This window comes from Globicephala melas, chromosome 13 (assembly GCF_963455315.2).
Source record: "Globicephala melas chromosome 13, mGloMel1.2, whole genome shotgun sequence".
Lineage (NCBI taxonomy): Eukaryota > Metazoa > Chordata > Mammalia > Artiodactyla > Delphinidae > Globicephala > Globicephala melas.
The window spans coordinates 37,026,203-37,044,571 of record NC_083326.1 but is presented as its reverse complement, the minus strand read 5'-3'; positions in this window follow the sequence as shown (position 1 = coordinate 37,044,571).

The following is an 18,369-nucleotide window of genomic DNA, read 5'->3' as shown; positions in this document are numbered from 1 at the left end:
GTTTGTTTTTTAATATTGAGCTGCATGAGCTGTTTATATATGTTGGAGATTAATCCTTTGTCCATTGATTCATTTGCAAATATTTTCTCCCATTCTGAGGGTTGTCTTTTATCTTGTTTATGGTTTCCTTTGCTGTGCAAAAGCTTTGAATTTTCATTAGATCCCATTTGTTTATTTTTGTTTTTATTTCCATTACTCTAGGAGGTGGATCAAAAAAGACCTTGCTGTGATTTATGTCAAAGAGTGTTCTTCCTATGTTTTCCTATAAGATTTTTATAGTGTCTGGTCTTACATTTAGGTCTCTAATCCATTTTGAGCTTATTTTTGTGTATGGTGTTAGGGAGTGTTCTAATTTCATTCTTTTACATGTAGCTGTCCAGTTTTCCCAGCACCACTGATTGAAAAGACTGCCTTTTCTCCATTGTATATCCTTGCCTCCTTTGTCATAGATTAGCTGACCATAAGTGCATGGGTTTATCTCTGGGTTTTCTATCTTTTTCCATTGATCTATATTTCTGTTTTTGTTCCAGTACCATATTTTCTTGATTACTGTAGCTTTGTATTATAGTCTGAAGTCAGGGAGTCTGATTCCTCCATCTCCGCTTTTTTACCTCAAGACTGCTTTGGTTATTTGGGGTCTTTTGTGTCTCTATACAAATTTTAAGGTTTTTTTTTCTAGTTCTGAAAAAAATGTCATTGGTAATTTGATAGAGATTGCATTGGATCTGTATATTGCTTTGGGTAGTATAGTCATTTTCACAATATTGATTCTTCCAATCCCACAACATGGTATGTCTCTCCATCTGTTGGTATCATCTTTAATTTCTTTCATCAGTGTCTTATAGTTTTCTGCATACAGGTCTTTGGTCTCCTTAGGTAGGTTTATTCCTAGGTGTTTATTCTTTTCATTGCAATGGTAAATGGGAGTGTTTCCTCAATTTCTCTTTCAGAGTTTTCATCATTAGTGTATAGGAGTTCAAGAGATTTCTGTGCATTAATTTTGTATCCTGCAACTTTACCAAATTCATTGATTAGTTAGTAGTTTTCTGGTGGCATTTTTAGGACTCTCTATGTACAGTATCATTTCATCTTCAAACAGTGACTGTTTTACTTCTTCTTTTCCAAATTATATTGCTTTTTCTTCTCTGATTGTCATGGCTAGGACTTTCAAAACTATGTTCAATAATAGTAGTGGCTAGAGAATGGACTTGAGGATATGGGGAGACGGAAGCTTATGTTGTGACAAAGTGAGAGCGTGGCATGGACATATATACACTACTAAATGTAAAATAGATAGCTAGTGGGAAGCAGCCATATAGCACAGGGAGATCAGCTCAGTGCTTTGTGACCACCTAGAGGGGTGGGATAGGGAGGGTGGGAGGGAGGGAGATGCAAGAGGGAAGAGATATGGGAACATATATATATGTATAACTGATTCACTTTGTTATAAAGCAGAAACTAACACACCATTGTAAAGAAATTATACTCCAATAAAGATGTAAAAAAAAAAAAAACAAGTGGAAGAGGGAGGAATATATTATTCTGACACATAGGTAGAAACACTTAGATATATTCAAATCAAATGCATAAATTTCCTATGCTAACAAACTTCCTTCTCTAGAATCTTTGGGTTTTTCTCCAATAGTTTCTTCCCTTTAGCCTCAAATCATTAAAAACAAAACAAAACAAAAAACTTCCATGTTGCTTCTTTGTCCTCACTTCTTATTTATTCTTCAATCCACTTAAATATGGCTCTTAACTCCAATCATTTTGCTATAACGTTTTTTACTATGGAAATCAAAGACCTCTAATAGCCAAATCCAAAGGTCAGTTTTCAACACTTATCTTACTGCCATTTGAGACTGTTTATCAATTCCTCTTTCCTGAAACACTCTACTTTTTTTGATTCTGTGAGACCATCAAATTAGAGTTCTTTTCTGCTTAAAAAAACAGAAAACTATTGATTTACTAATTCAATAAAAAAAATAGTGGTGAGACTGGAAATCCTTGTCTTGTTCCTGATCTTAGAGGAAATGCTTTCAGTTTTTCACCATTGAAAATGATGTTTGCTGTGGGGTTGTCATATATGGCCTTTATTATGTTGAGGTAGTTCCCTCTATGCCCACTTTATGGAGAGTTTTTATCATAAATGGCATTGAATTTTGTCAAAAGCTTTTTCTCCATCTATTGAGATGATTATATGGTTTTTACATCTTCAATTTGTTAATATGGTTTTGCATATATTGAAGATTTGTGTATATTGAAGAATCCTTGCATCCTTGGGATAAATCCCACTTGATCATGGTGTATTATCCTTTTAATGTATTGTTGGATTCTGTTTGCTAATATTTTGTTGAGGATTTCTGAATCTATATTCTTCCATGATATTGGTCTGTAATTTTCTTTCTTTTTTTTTTTTTTTTTAGTATCTTTGTCTGGTTTTGATATCAGCATGATGGTGGCCTCATTGAATATGTTTGGGAGTGTTCCTTTCTCTGCAATGTTTTGGAAGAGTTTAAGCAGGATGGATGTTAGGTCATCTCTAAATGTTTGATAGAATTCCCCTGTTAAGCCATCTGGTCCTGGACTTTGGTTTGTTGGAAAATTTTTAATCACAGTTTCAATTTGATTACTTGTGATTTGTCTGTTCATATTTTCTATTTCTTCCTAGTTCAGTCTTGGAAGGTTATACCTTTCTAGGAATTTGTCCATTTCTTCCAGGTTGTCCATTTTATTAGTATAGAGTTGCTTGTAGTAGCCTCTTATGATGCTTTGTATTTCTGCAGTGTCTGTTGTAACTTCTCCTTTTTCATTGCTAATTTTATTGATTTGAGTCCTCTCCCTCTTTTTCTTGATGACTCTGGCTGATTGTTTATCAATTTTGTTTATCTTCTCAAAGAACCAGCTTTTAGTTTTATTGATCTTAGCTATTGTTTTCTTTGTTTCTATTTCATTTATTTCTGCTCTGATATTTATGATTTCTTTCTCCTACTAAATTTGGGTTTTGCTTGTTCTTTTTCTCCAGCTCCTTTAGGTGTAAGGTTAGATGGTTTATTTGAGATTTTTCTTGTTTCCTGTGGTAGGCTTATAAAGCTATAAACTTCCCTCTTAAAACTGCTTTTGCTCCATCCCATAGGTCTTGGATCATCGTGTTTTCATTGTCATTTGTGTCTAGGTACTTTCTGATTTCATGTTTGATTTCTCCAGTTATCTATTGGTTACTTAGTAACGTATTGTTTACCCTCCAAGTGTTTGTGGTTTTTAGGTTTTTTTCCCCTGTAATTCATTTCGAATCTCATAGTGTTGTGTTCAGAAAAGATGACTGATATGATGTCAACTTTCTGAAATTTACTGAGGTTTATTTGTGACCCAAGATGTGATCTATCCTGGAGAATGTTCCGTACGCACTTGAGAAGAAAGTGTAATCTGCAGTTTTTAGATGGAATGTCCTATAAAGGTCAATTAAATCTCTCTGGTCTAATGTGTCATTTAAGGCTTCTCTTTCCTTATTATTTTCATTTTGGATGATCTGTCCACTTGTATAAGTGAGGTGTTAAAGTCTGCCACTATTATTGTGTTACTGTCAATTTCCTCTTTTAGAGCTTTTAGAAGTTGCCTTTTGTATTGAGGTGCTCCTATGTTGGGTGCATATATTATAATTGTTATATCTTCTTCTTGGATTGATCCTTTGATCATTATGTAGTGTCCTTCCTTGTCTCTTGTAACATCCTTATCTTAAAGTCTATTTTATCTGATATGAGTATTGCTACTCCAGCTTTCTTTGATTTCCATTTGAATGGAATACCTTTTTCCATCCCCTCATTTTCAGTCTGTATGTAACCCTAGGTCTAAAGTGGGTCTCTTGTAGACAGCATATATATGGGTCTTGTTTTTGTATGCATTCAGCAAACCTGTGTCTTCTGGTTGGAGCATTTAATCCATTCATGTTTAAGGTAATTATCAATATGTAAGTTTCTATGACTATTTTCTTAATAGTTTTTGATTTGTTTTTGTATGTCCTATTCTTATCTTGTGTCTCCCACTTAGAGAAATTCCTTTAGCATTTTTTGTAGAGCTGGTTTGGTGGTGCTGAATTCTCTTAGCTTTTGCTTGTCTGTAAAACTTTTGATTTCCCCATTGAATCTGAATGAGATCCTTGCTGTGTAGAGTAATCTTGGTTGTAGGTTCTTCCGGTTCTTCACCTTAAGTATATCATGCCACTCCCTTCTGGCTTGTAGAGTTTCTGCTGAGAAATCATCTGTTAACCTTATGGGAGTTCCCTTGTATGTTATTTTTCCCTTGCTGCTTTCAATAAATTTTGTTCAACTTTAATTGTTGCCAACTTGATTGTTATGTGTCTCAGCATGTTTCTCCTTGGGTTTATCTATATGGGACTCTCTGTGCTTCCTGGACTTAGGTGGCTATTTCCTTTCCCATGTTAGGGAAATTTTTGACTATCATCTCTTCAAATATTTCTTGGGTCCTTTCTCTCTCTCTTCTCCTCCTGAGACCCCTACAAGGTGAATGTTGTTGTATTAAAGTTGTCCCAGAGGTCTCTTGGGTTGTCTTCATTTCTTTTCATTCTTTTTTCTTTATTCTGTTCAGCAGCAGTGTATTCCAGCATTCTGTCCTCCAGATCACTTATCCGTTCTTCTGCCTCAGTTATTCTCCTATTGATTCCTTCTAGTATATCTTTCAGTACAGTTATTGTATTGTTCATTTCTCTTTGTTCTTTAATTCTTCTATGTCTCTGTGAAATATTTCTTCTATCTGCTCGATCTTTGCCGCCACTGTTTTTCCGAGATCCTGCATCATCTTCACTATCATTATTCTGAATTTTTTTTTAATTTATATTTTTACACAACAGGTTCTTATTAGTCATCAATTTTACACACATCAGTGTATACATGTCAATCCCAATTGCCCAATTCATCACACCACCATCCACACCCCCCCCCCCTGCAGCTTTCCACCTTGGTGCCATACATTTGTTCTCTACATCTGGGTCTCAACTTCTGCCATGCAAACCGGTTCATATGTACCATTTTTCTATGTTCCACATAAATGTGTTAATATATGATATTTGTTTTTCTCTTTCTGACTTACTTCACTCTGTATGACAATCTTTAGATCAATTCATGTCTCAACAAGTGAACCAATTTTTTCCCTTTTATGGCTGAGTAATATTACATTGTATATATGTACCACATCTTCTTTATTCATTCGTTTGTTGATGGGCATTTAAGTTGCTTACATGACCTGGCTATTGTAAATAGTGTTGCAATGAACATTGGGGTGCATGTGTCTTTTTGAATTATGTTTTTTTCTGGGTATATGCCCAGTAGTGGGATTGCTGGATCATATGGTAATTCTATTTTTAGTTTTTTAAGGAAGTTCCATACTGTTCTCCATAGTGGCTGTATCAATTTACATTCCCACCAAAAGTGCAAGAGGGTTCCGTTTTCTCCACACCCTCTTCAGCATTTGTTGTTTGTAGATTTTCTGATGATGCCCATTCTAACTGGTGTGAGGTGATACCTCATTGTACTTTTGATTTGCATTTCTCTAATAATTAGTGATGTTGAGCAGTTTTTCATGTGATTCTTGGCCATCTGTGTCTTCTTTGGAGAAATGTCTATTTAGGAGTTCTGCCCATTTTTGGATTGGGTTATTTGTTTCTTTAATATTGAGCTGCATGAGCTTCATATATTTTGGAGATTAATCCTTTGTCCATTGGTTCATTTGCAAATATTTTCTCCCATTCTGAGAGTTGTCTTTTCGTCTTGTTTATGGTTTCCTTTGCTGTGTAAAAGATTTGAAGTTTCATTAGGTCCCATTTGATTATATTTGTTTTTATTTCTATTACTCTAGAAGGTGGATCAAATAAGATCTTGCTGTGATTTATGTCAAAGAGTGTTCTTCCTATGCTTTCTTCTACGAGTTTTATAGTGTCTAGTCTTACATTTAGGTCTTGAATCAATCTTGAATTTATTTTTGTGTATGGTGTTAGGGAGTGTTCTAATTTCATTCTTTTATATGTAGCTGTCCAGTTTTCCAAGCACCACTTATTGAAGAGACCGTCTTTTCTCCATTGTATATCCTTGCCTCCTTTGTCATATATTAGTTGACTATAGGTGCATGGGTTTATCTCTGGGCTTTCTATCTTTTTCCATTAATCTATGTTTCTGTTTTTGTGGCAGTACCATGTTGTCTTGGTTACTGCAGCATTGTAGTATAGTCTGAAGTCAGGGAGTCTGATTTCTCCTTCTCCGTTTTTTTCCCTCAAAACTGCTTTGCCTATTCGTGGTCTTTTTTGTCTCCATACTAATTTTAAGATTTTTTTGTTCTAGTTCCGTAAAAAATGTCATTGGTAATTTGATAAGGATTGCAGTGAATCTGTAGATTGCTTTGGGTAGTATAGTCATTTTCACAATATTGATTCTTCCAATCCAAGAACATGATATATCTCTCCGTCAGTTGGTATCATCTTTACTTTCTTTCATCAGTGTCTTATAGTTTTCTGCATACAGTCTTTGGTCTCACTACGTAGGTTTATTCCTAGGTGTTTATTCTTTTTGTTGCAATGGTAAATGGGAGTGTTTCCTTAATTTCTCTTGCAGAGTTTTCATCATTAGTATATAGGAATGCAAGAGATTTTTATACATTAATTTTGTATCCTCCAGCTTTACCAAATTCATTGATTAGCTCTAGTAGTTTCCTGGTGGCATATTTAGGATCCTCTATATATAGTATCATTTCATCTGAAAACAATGACAGTTTTACTTCTTCTTTTCCAATTTGTATTCCTTTTATTTCTTTTTCTTCTCTGATTGCCATGGCTAGGACTTCCAAAACTATGTTGAATAATAGTGGTGAGAGTGGAGATCCTTGTCTTTTCCTGATGTTAGAGGAAATGCTTTCAGGTTTTCACCATTGAGAATGATGTTTGCTGTGTGTTTGTTGTATATGGCCTTTATTATGTTGAGGAAGCTTCCCTCTATGCTCACTTTCTGGAGACTTTTTATCATGGTATTGAATTTTATCAAAAGTTTTCCTGAATCTATTGAGATGATCATATGGTTTTTATTCTTCAGTTTATTAATATGATGTATCACATTGATTGATTTGTGTATATTGAAGAATCCTTGCAACCCTGGGAAAAATCCCACTTGATAATGGTGTATGATCCTTTTAATGTGTTGTTAGAATGTGTTTGCTAGTATTTTGTTGAGGATTTTTGTATCTATATTCATCAGTGATATTGGTCTATAATTTTCGTTTTTTGTATTATCTTTGTTTGGTTTTGGTATCAGGGACATGGTGGCCTCATAGTATGAGTTTGGGAGTGTTCCTTCCTTTGTAATTTTTTGGAAGAGTTTGAGAAGAATGGGTGTTGGCTTTTCTCTAAATGTTTGATAGATTTCACCTGTGAGGCCTTCTGGTCCTGGACTTTTGTTTGTTGGAAGATTTTTAATTACAGTTTCACTTTCATTACTTTTGATTGGTCTGTTAATATTTTCCATTTCTTCCTGATTCAGTCTTGCAAGGTTATACCTTTCTAAGAATTTGTCCATTTCTTGCAGCTTGTCCATTTTATTGGCATAGCATTGCTTGTAGTAGTCCATTAGGATGTTTTGTATTTCTGCAGTGTCTGTTGTAACTTCTCCTTTTTCATTTGTAATTTTATTGATTTGAGTCCTCTCCCTCTTTTTCTTGATGAGTCTGGCTAATGGTTTTTCAATTTTATTTATCTTCTGAAAGAAGCACCTTTTAGTTTTATTGATCTTTGTTATTGTTTTTTTTTTTCTGTTTCATTTATTTCTGCTCTGATCTTTATGATTTCTTTCGTTCTGCTAACTTTGGGTTTTGTTTGTTCTTCTTTCACTAGTTCCTTTAGATGTAAGGTTTGATTGCTTATTTGCATTTTTCTGGTTTTCTGAGGTAGGCTTGCATAGCTATAAACTTCCCTCTGAGAACTGCTTTTGATGCATCAAATAGGTTTTGGATCGTCCTGTTTTCATTGTCATTTGTCTCTAGGTATTTTTTGATTTCCTCTTTGATTTCTTCAGTGATCTCTTGGTTATTTAGTAACGTATTGTTTAGCTGCCATGTGTTTGTGTTTTTTACATTTTTGCCCTGTAATTCATTTCTATTCTCATCGCATTGTGGTCAGAAAAGATGCTTGATATGATTTCAATTTTCTTAAATTTACTGAGGCTTCATTTGTGACCCAAGATGTGATCTCTTCTGGAGAATGTTCCATGCGCACTTGAGAAGAAAGTGTAATCTGCTGTTTTTGGATGGAATGTCCTATAAACGTCAATTAAATCTATCCATTCTATTGTATCATTTATAGCTTCTGTTTCCTTATTTATTTTCATTTTGGATGATCTGTCCGTTGGTGTAAGTGAGGTGTTAAAGTCTACCAGTATTATTGTGTTACTATCAATTTCCTCTTTTATAGCTGTTAGCAGTTGCCTTATGTATGAGGTGCTCCTATGTTGGGTGCATATATATTTAATACTGTTATGTCTTCTTCTTGGATTGATCCCTTGATCATATGTAGTGTCCTTCCTTGTCTCCTGTAACATTCTTCATTTTAAAGTCTATTTCATCTGATATGAGTATTACTACTCCAGCTTTCTTTTGATTTCCATTTGCATGGAATATCTTTTTCCATCACCTCACTTTCAGTCTGTATGTGTCCCTAGGTCTGAAGTGGTCTCTTGTAGACAGCATATATGTACCTAGGTCTTGTTTTTGTATCCATTTAGCAAGGCTGTGTCTTTTGGTTGGAGAATTTAATCCATTCACGTTTAAGGTAATTATCGATATGTATGTTCCTATGACCATTTTCTTAATAGTTTTCAGTTTGTTTTTGTAGGTGCTTTTCTTCTCTTGTGTTTCCCACTTAGAGAAGTTCCTTTAGTATTTGTTGTAGAGCTGGTTTGGTGGTGCTGAATTCTCTAAGCTTTTGCTTGTCTGTAAAGCTTTTGATTTCTCCATCGAATCTGTATGAGTACCTTGCTGTGTATAGTAGTCATGGTTGTAGGTTCTTCCCTTTCATCACTTTAAGTATATCATGCCACTCCCTTCTGGCTTGTAGAGTTTCTGCTGAGAATCAGTTCTTAACCTTATGGGAGTTCACTTGTATGTTTTCATTTTTCCCTTGCTGCTTTCAATAATTTTTCTTTCTTTTTAATTTTTGCCAATTTGATTACTATGTTTCTCAGTGTGTTTCTCCTTGGGTTTATCCTGTATGGGATTCACTGTGCTTCCTGGAGTTGGGTTGCTATTTCATTTCCCATGTTAAGGAAGTTGTCGAGTATAATCTATTCAAATATTTTATCGGGTCATTTCTCTCTCTTTTCCTTCTGGGACCCCTATAATGCAAATATTGTTGTGTTTAATGTTGTCCCAGACATCTCTTAGGCTGTCTTCAATCTCTTTTTATTCTTTTTTCTTTATTCTGTTCTTCAGCAGTGAATTCCAGCATTCTGTCTTCCAGGTCACTTATCCATTCTTCTGCCTCAGTTATTCTGCTATTGATTCCTTCTAGTGTAGTTTTCATTTCAGTTATTGTATTGTTCATGTCTGTTTGTTTGTTCTCTAATTCTTCTAGGTCTTTATTAAACATTTCTTGCACCTTTTCAATCTTTGCCTCTATTCTTTTTCTGAGGTCCTGGATCATCTTCACTATCATTATTCTGAATTTTTTTTCTAGAAGGTTACCTATCTCCACTTCATTTAGTTTGCTTTTCTGGGGTTGTATCTTGTTCCTTCATCTGGTACATAGCCCTCTGCCTTTTCATCTTGTCTATCTTTCTGTGAATGTTGTTTTTGTTCCCACACTGCAGGATTGTAGTTCTTCTTGCTTCTGCTGTCTGAACTCTGGTGGATGAGGCTGTCTAAGTGGCTTGTGCAAGTTTCCTAATGGGAGGGACTGGTGGTGGGTAGAGCTGGCTGCTTCTCTGGTGAGCAGAGCTCAGCAAAACTTTAATCCACTTGACTGCTGATGGGTGGGTCAGTGTTCTCTCCCTTTTGGTTGTTTGGCCTGAGGCAACACAACACTAGAGCCTTCAGGCTCTTTGCTGGGGCTAATGGTGGACTCTGGGAGGGCTCACGCCAAGGAATACTTCTCAGAACGTATGCTGTCTGTGTCCTTGTCCTCACGGTTAGCCACAGCCACCCACTGCCTCTGCAGAAGACCCTCCAACTCTTGCAGGTAGGTCTGGTTCATTCTTCCCTGGGGTCACTGCTCCTTCCTCTGGGTCCCAATGTGCACACTACTTTGTGTTCACCCTCCAAGAGTGGAGACTCTGTTTCCCCTAGTCCTGTCAGAGTCCTGCAATCAAATCTCACTACCCTCAATGTCTACTTCTCTAGGAATTCCTCCTCCTGTTGCTAGGCCCCATGCTTCAGAAACCTGATGTGGGGCTCAGAACCTTCACTCCATGGGTGTTCTTCTGTGGTATAAGTGTTTTCCAGTTTGTGAGTCACCCACCTAGCAGTTATGCGATTTGATTTTATTGTGATTGCACCCCTCCTATCATCTCATTGTGGCTTCTCCTTTGTCTTTGGACATGGGGTATCTTTTTTGGTGAGTTCCAGTGTCTTCCTGTTGATGATTGTTCAGCAGTTAGTTGTGATTCCAGTTCTCTCACAAGAGGGAGTGAGAGCACATCTTTCTACTCCGCCATATAGGTTCAGGCTCCTCATATTATCTCTTTATATAATTATTCTCCTATAGCTTTGACTTCCTATTTGGCCTTAGTAGAGACTGAATGCTTGGCCACAGCCCACTAAATTACCATGTGACCTGAGCTGCTCATCACAATTGAGTGTTGTGTGAGCCATGATGTTGAGTGTGGACAGGAGGTCTCCATTATGAAATGAAAGTGATATGTATGAGACTGGGCTTAAGCAGGCTCTGAGAGCACTAGTGTATTACATGTGGAGGTGGCCCAGCTACCCATGGCCTCTACCTCTGCTACACTCTTTTCTCTCTCTCAAACTATGGTCTCATAGGGAGCTCTCTACCATCAGTCCACTGAAGAAGAAAATCATGGACTTGTGTTTTATAGATGGTTCTATGTGATATAGTCACCATTAAAAGTGTATTGTTGCTGCACTACATGTTCGTTCCAGTTTGTCCTCAAAGACAATAGTGAAGAGAAATCTTCCCAGTGGTAGGACATTGGATAGGGTCCAGGAGAGATGGAAAGAGTTTCAGACCTATACCAGTTCATTGATTATGCAGGTTTGGCTGGCTGGTCAGGACGTGGAAAGAACACAAGTGGAAAATTGGTGTCAACAAGATCTGGGGAAAAGGCCTATAGTTAGACTTATTGGAATGAACACCTAGTGTATTTGTGTCCCATGTGAATACACATCATATGGTGTTGCCGTAATGTTAGATTTTAATAATCAAGAAGATAGGATGACCTGTTCTGTGAACACCCATCAGCCTCCTTCTGCAGCCACTCCTGTCACTCCCTAATATGTTCATCAACAAAGTGGCCATGGTGACAGGGATAGAAGTTATATGTAGGCTCAACTACATGTACTGCTAGTCACCAAGGATGGATTGACTACAGCTACTGCTAAGTGCTCAGTCTGCCAGCAGCAAAAACCAACATGGACATGGCATCATTCCCCAGGGTGACCAGCCAGCTACCTGGAGGCAGGTTGATTACACTGGCCTGTTTCCATTATAAAGGAGTAGTACATTGTTCACAGTGAAAAACACACTCATTCTATATATGGTTTTGACCCAACTGATACATAGGTTTAAAAAAGGAATTCTAAACATCAATAACAAAAATCATAGATTTGATGTATTTTGAAGTGTTTTGCCTGTAGATGAGAGCCCACTGAAAGGTTATTACAGCAATTAAAAAAAAAAGGTTAGTTATCTTATGTCAAGGTCCAAACTATGTTAGCATGTTCAAATTAGAAATTGGGAAAGTAAAATTCCCAGGTTAGGGTAAGTTATGCTGTATTAACAAATTGCCTCAAATTCCTGATGGCTTATAACAATGCTTCTTTCTCTTTGCTGTCATCATAGGTTGGATGGGGGCTTTGCTTCAGACCTAGTTTGACAAAGCAGGCACTTTCTAGAGTGCTCAGTTATGATTTCAGAGAGGAAACCTCATGGGGGTCTTGTACTTGTGATCAAATTGACAAGCCCAGGCCACATGCCTCAAACCTCAAGGGAGCCAGAACGTTCAAGGCTACAATAGCCAGAATGTTTTGGTGACCAGAACTAATGAGTACTCTAGAGGTGAGGGAAGGCTGTAACTGGCAGGGTATTCCACATACTGGAGAATGACAGCTGTTTGTGATGGAAGAGACAAAGGAAAGATTAGAAGTCAAGATGCATGATTAGAGCTATTTAGTTTAAGCACAGATGGTCAGCTACACAGGCCCAAGGTAGTCACTGCTCTCCAATACAGTATAACAAATGATGCTCCAATCAGCTCCCAGTCAGCAAGGAAAAGTAAAATTGTGTTCTGTGCAATCTGTTTAAGAGGGCTTGAGCATTTATATTATATTTCAGAATGATTTCTATGCAAAATCTCTAAAATATTGATATTTTGTATGTAACAGGACACTACGTTCCGCTTATTCTGCCAAGACACCTAATGGTGGCAACACAATGGGATTGTCACTGGTTTTGTTATTGTCATAGTCACTGCCCACATACTGGACTTATTTCTAAGTGAACTAAGTTACAAGAAGCAAGGAAGAAGAGAGAAAGTCATGTCCTCATTGGAGAACATTCACTCATTTCAATCTGTCTGTTGGCTGTTTTCAGCTGTATCAGTTGAGAACGTGTTGAGATGACATGCAGCCCTGCATAAGATTTGATTTGAGCAATAAGAGAAATCAGTGGCATTCAGGGCAAATTAAATCTAATTTACCCTACAAATTGCCAAACTATCAGTCCTATTAAATCTGTTTATTAAAAGGCAAGAGAGTTGGCCTGGGTTGCAAGCTGTGTCTGGGATAATAAGCCAAAAATGAAGCTCACTAATGTAGATAAATCATGTTTGATTTCCAGGCCAGGGGTAACCAATGGGAGGGCTTTCACCTCACCTCCCTTGTCATCCAGAGGTGTCTGTGAGCCAGTCAGAATGTCCCCAGAGTCAGGCCATACTGATTGATTTCCATAGCACTGAGAGGCCCATGTCATTGCTCCCAATCCAGGGTCATTAATAAAACCAACTCTATTTATCTCTACTCATCCATTCTACAAAATACAATTTATGCTGGTATTTATGATTTAGAGGTGAGTGGGATAAGAAGGGTAATAGTGGCAGGGATCAGGGGGTAGAATTGTTATACTCTTAAATCATAAAGTGTATAGAGGGCAGATAATAGTAGATCTTTACTTCCAAATTATTTGGGATGACCCCCAAAATTTAAGTTTTGGGTTGTATTTTACACCTTAATAATTGCAGTGTGCACATAAAATAAGGAGAAAAAGGCAATGCCAATTAAGGTCTTTTTCCTTAGGAAAGATGAATCTTTGTTCATGGTGCTCACCTGCTTGGAAGACCCTCTCTCAGGGTCTCCAGTTACTACTCATCCTTGGGGGTCTATCTTAAATCCTCTCTTGATTAAGTAGTCCACTTTTAATATCCCAGTCTTTAGTCTTCCTTCTTTTGAACTCCTGTCCCAGTGAATATTAATAGCATTTGATTTGACAATTATCATATCCTTCACCACATTGAACTTTGATGAATCTTTTTAATGAAATATTCAAAATAAATACGTGGAGAAATTCAGTATCTTGCCCAAGATCACAATTAGTAACTCAAGTTTGCTCCTACACGTGCCTTCAATGTTTGACTCCATGGGGTAGTATTATCTTGAGGGGGAAGAGACTACATTAAGGATGTGAGTTAGAGTAGGTTAGGAAATACAAGTGAGCTGTATTTTTCTTTTTGGGACCAGTAAAAGCAAGGCCTTCCAGTAGGTATCAGGCAATGGTTCTCCAGCCAGTGTTGGCAGATAAGAACAGCTGAATTCATTAATTCAGAAGATATCCCCATTCACTGAAATTTGGCCAGCAAGCACCTTCCACAGATCCATTTCTGTGCCTTCCAGTTTGTTCCAGGTAGCCTTCGGCTTAGACAGCCTTTATAGTGTATACTTTCCTTAAACTAAGAGTAGGGATCATGTGTGAAAATAGAGAACAATGCTTGAGCATACATCCTCAAACCCTAGATCTTAATTCCATGGAATAAATGTGTGGGTTTTTGTCACCATTCCTTCAATACGATACAGTTCTAGGTTCAGGAAATCTCTGGAGGAAAGTTGAGGTGGGAGAAAGGAGGGATGAAAATTGTTCACAGTAATCCAAAGGCTTTATTAGTCTGTAATTAGGAGTGATGGGAGGAAGCCAAGTGAGGGAAAATTGAAGCTGAATTGCAAGGCAAAACGAGTCCCTAACAATGAAGAGTATTCAACTGTGGAGGAGGATGACAGAGACAGAGCATCGTTAGTCACTCATGGTGTCTTTATTGGTAATTTGTTCTCTATATTTTGGATGAAATACATATCTGGGAACCATGCCAAGTCATGCAAGGGATGCCCTTTAACCGGCATTCAAGGTGATAGCATTAATGACCCTGGCAGAGGAAAATGAGATACTCTTGAGAACCAGCTGAGAATGAGAAGTCCAATGAACAAGGTGTTCTCTTAGGTTTGGGCTCTGATGCTGTGAATCATTTGAGCTACTCAGAGTTGGGGGCCTGCTCCACAGGAGCAGAAACCAGTGATCACTCACTCATCTTGCTTCCAATATTTCTAGATGGCATCTCTTAGTGCCTCCAACCTTAGAGAAATCTGAATTCCCAGAATATCAATACTCTAAGAAATGAGAATTAAAATGTCACCCTGTTCCATGTAATACATTTATTTTAGAAGTAAGAGAAGAGTGGGGATGGGTTTTAAAAATGAACTATAACATACAGAAATGACTTTGCATCACCCTTCTGTTAAGAGTTATTTATGGAAACAAATCTTTTGTTGTTTCCTATCTAGAACACTCTATGAGTGTTTTAAATAGCATCTAATTTGTCCTTTAGTTTCTCATTCAGGTGGATTTCACATGCTGGTATTTTCATGTCACCTCTCTGTTCACAATCTTTCCAAGGATTTCTGCAATCTGTTCTCAACTTACCATTGTAGCCACTATCTGCATTGTTCAAATCCTCTATTTTAGTTTTCCAGTGTGTTTGCCCACAACACACATGTACAAACACAGGCTCAAATGTGAACACATACATGCATGTGCACACAGACACATACAAACAATAAAAATAATCCATTTTTAATTTAACATCTTGAGAATCTACTGTATCTAGAAACATAATCTAAGGAAACACCTCTTTTGTTTTTAAACCCCATCTATTCATTCTTCAAACCTATTTCCCACCTTTGCTAAAATAGTAGGTCTAAATTTAGCCACCACTCTTTTTCCACCCAGAATTTCTTCAACCAATTCATTGTATAAGATGGCTACCCGTTTTCTAAGTCTCAAATCCAGCACTACTAGTACAAAATATCCTTCCCAAGCTCCTCAGCAGGAAGGGATCCTAAACTTTTTCTGAAATTCTGAAGCCCAGTGAATAACCCAAAGACGCTCAACACATCCGCCTTCTCCAGCAGGTTTTTGGGTTCAAGCCTTATCTCCCTTACTAGGATGTACTTTCTCCAAGTTGAGGGTCATGTCCAACGTAGCTTCCCACTTCTCACAGTACCTCGCAAGGTCCCTTTAACCTAGTAGGTACTCAGAGGTACTCTTTTTTAGAGAATAAATAAATTGATAATCAGAAGATGAATTTTTCACAATATCACTCCTCCACTTAGGACATATTCTGCTTGATCTTTCCTCCAAGGCCCTGTGATTTCGCTAAAACCACATGTTAGGTCAGTCCATTAGATCACCACTGGTCACCAACACTCTTTCCCGCTCCTGTTGAGTTCTTTCTTTCTGCTCCTCCATTACTCAAGCTGAATCCTCCACCTACAGAGACTGCCTTTCTCAGCTGGCATTCAGGGCTCCCCAAGCCCTGCCTTCTCCAGGAAATCTCTTCTGGCCATGACAGGTTTGATCAACACCCAGGTTCTCTGAATTTTTATTGAAATTATAATTAAATGGCATAGCACAGCACTTAACTATTTTCTGTTTTAAGAATGTTTTTGTTTCTCCAGCTAGACCATAAATTAATTGAGGGACATATAAAATATTGGCAAAAAGCTTGACTGAACTCGAGTCCACTGCTTGGTTGTAATCTGATTCTGACACTTATTAGCTGTGGGATGTTGAGCAAGTATGTAACCCCCCCATACCTAATTTTCCTCATTTCTAAAATAAGGATAATGATAGTACATACTTCATAGGATTAAAGAGAAATTAAATGAGTTCACATATGTAAAGCAGATACTTCAGTGCCAGGTACCTAGAAACACTGTGTGTATATATATTATTATCATTATCAAAGCATAGTTTGTATTTTTGCCTTATTCTCTATCTTCTCTTCCAAGCACATAATAGAGTGCCATACATGTGATATGTAACGTATTCCACATAAATAATTCATTCAACAAATACTTATTAAGCACCTTCTAGGTGCCAGGTTAGTTCTAAGGGTTAAAGATATGGAAGAGAAGAAAAGAGATAATGCCCTGCTTTCAAAGAAATTATATTTTATTGGTAGCAGATAAATAAAAAAATATAGTAATATGTAATATATTCATGTGATTATAATTGTATGTACCTGCTGTATATTGCATATAGTCATATGGATGATTGAAATATATATTATGTGATAACATGTAATAATACAAGTGATTAGATATATGTTATGAAGGAAAATAGAGCAATGTGAAGGGGAATGAAGTGAAGGGGGCTATTTTATGAAGGATAGCCTCTGATGAGGTGACATTTGATAATAAACCTAAAAGAGGGAGCCATGTGGGTATCTGCCTGGAAGAGTGTTTCAGGGAGAATTGCAAGTACAAAATCTCTGAAGTTGGAAAGTGTTTTGTCCTATTTGAGTAACAGCCAAGAAACCAGAGTGGCTTGAGCAGCCTACACAAGGGGGAAGAGTACCAAGAAATGAGATTAGGACCTATTGGGTGGTCAGATCACATAGGACTACTATATCATACTAAGAATTATGGATTTTACTGAATGGGATGAGAAATTATTAACCTGTTGTTCTGGTTATCTATTGCTGCATAACAAACCACCCAAACTTAGTGGCTTAAAACAATAAGCATTTCAGTATTGCCCACAAGGTTGCAGTTCAACGGGGGAGTTCTAAAGTCATCTGGCAGATCAGCTGGGTGTGGATGGTCCCACATGACCTTACTCACACACCTTCCAGTTAGTAGACTGGTTGGTTTAGGTGAGCTGCCGCTGGGATGATTCACTTCTGTTCTAGGTGGCTTCTCATCCTCCAGTAAATAAGACGGCTTGTTTACATGGCAGCCATGGGGTGCCGATCAACTGGGTCTCTGAAAAAAATTAAAATATCTGATTTGTAGATTTGCTGATACTTGTGGTGTAAATATACCCACTATGGCTGACATCAAATTACCAGTGGTTAAACAACGAATGTACACAATTCTTGAATAATTAATTGGCCTGTAGTAATTCTGAAATAAAACCAGGCACATGTTGTTGAGTTCCACTCATCTGGACAAGAGATATTCCCTAATTAGGGAATAATTCTACTTCCAGTGATAGTTTCCTTATCTATTTCTCTCCCTTATAGATAAGTTTCCTTATCTATTTTCTCTCCCAGTTTTAGCTCTTCCCTTTAGGCACTTGACTTCACCTGTCCATATTTCCTTTTACATAACAAATAATCTATTTATGCAAATGGCTAGCTCTTTCAAGCTGTTTCCTGCATGTACACATTGAGCAATCAGAGGTCTCTTTTTATTTTGAACTTTTTTTGTTCCATTTAGTTCAAGCTAATAAAATTCCACTAAAAGCCTTGCGGGCTTCTAAATAAGATTATTTTCACACCACTAAGATATGATAAATGCTACAACCACATTTCTTTATGAGTCAAGTCCTCTCCATTTACAGTATGATAGGCTAGTGACGGACACAACATTTAGATTCCTAGATATATTTTCTCTACCTGTGAGACTTTATTAGATGCTATCCCTATCTTTCTAAAGTTTTAACAAATGATGTTACAGCCATACCCTTGGTTTGATATTTACAGAGAGACCATTTCCTTCTTTGGGAATATCTGACTGGTTGGAGAGATTAGGGATGAAAAATAGTTTAATTTTCCAATCTGAAAAATTTTGGGCCCTTCATATGTCTTTCAAATTCAC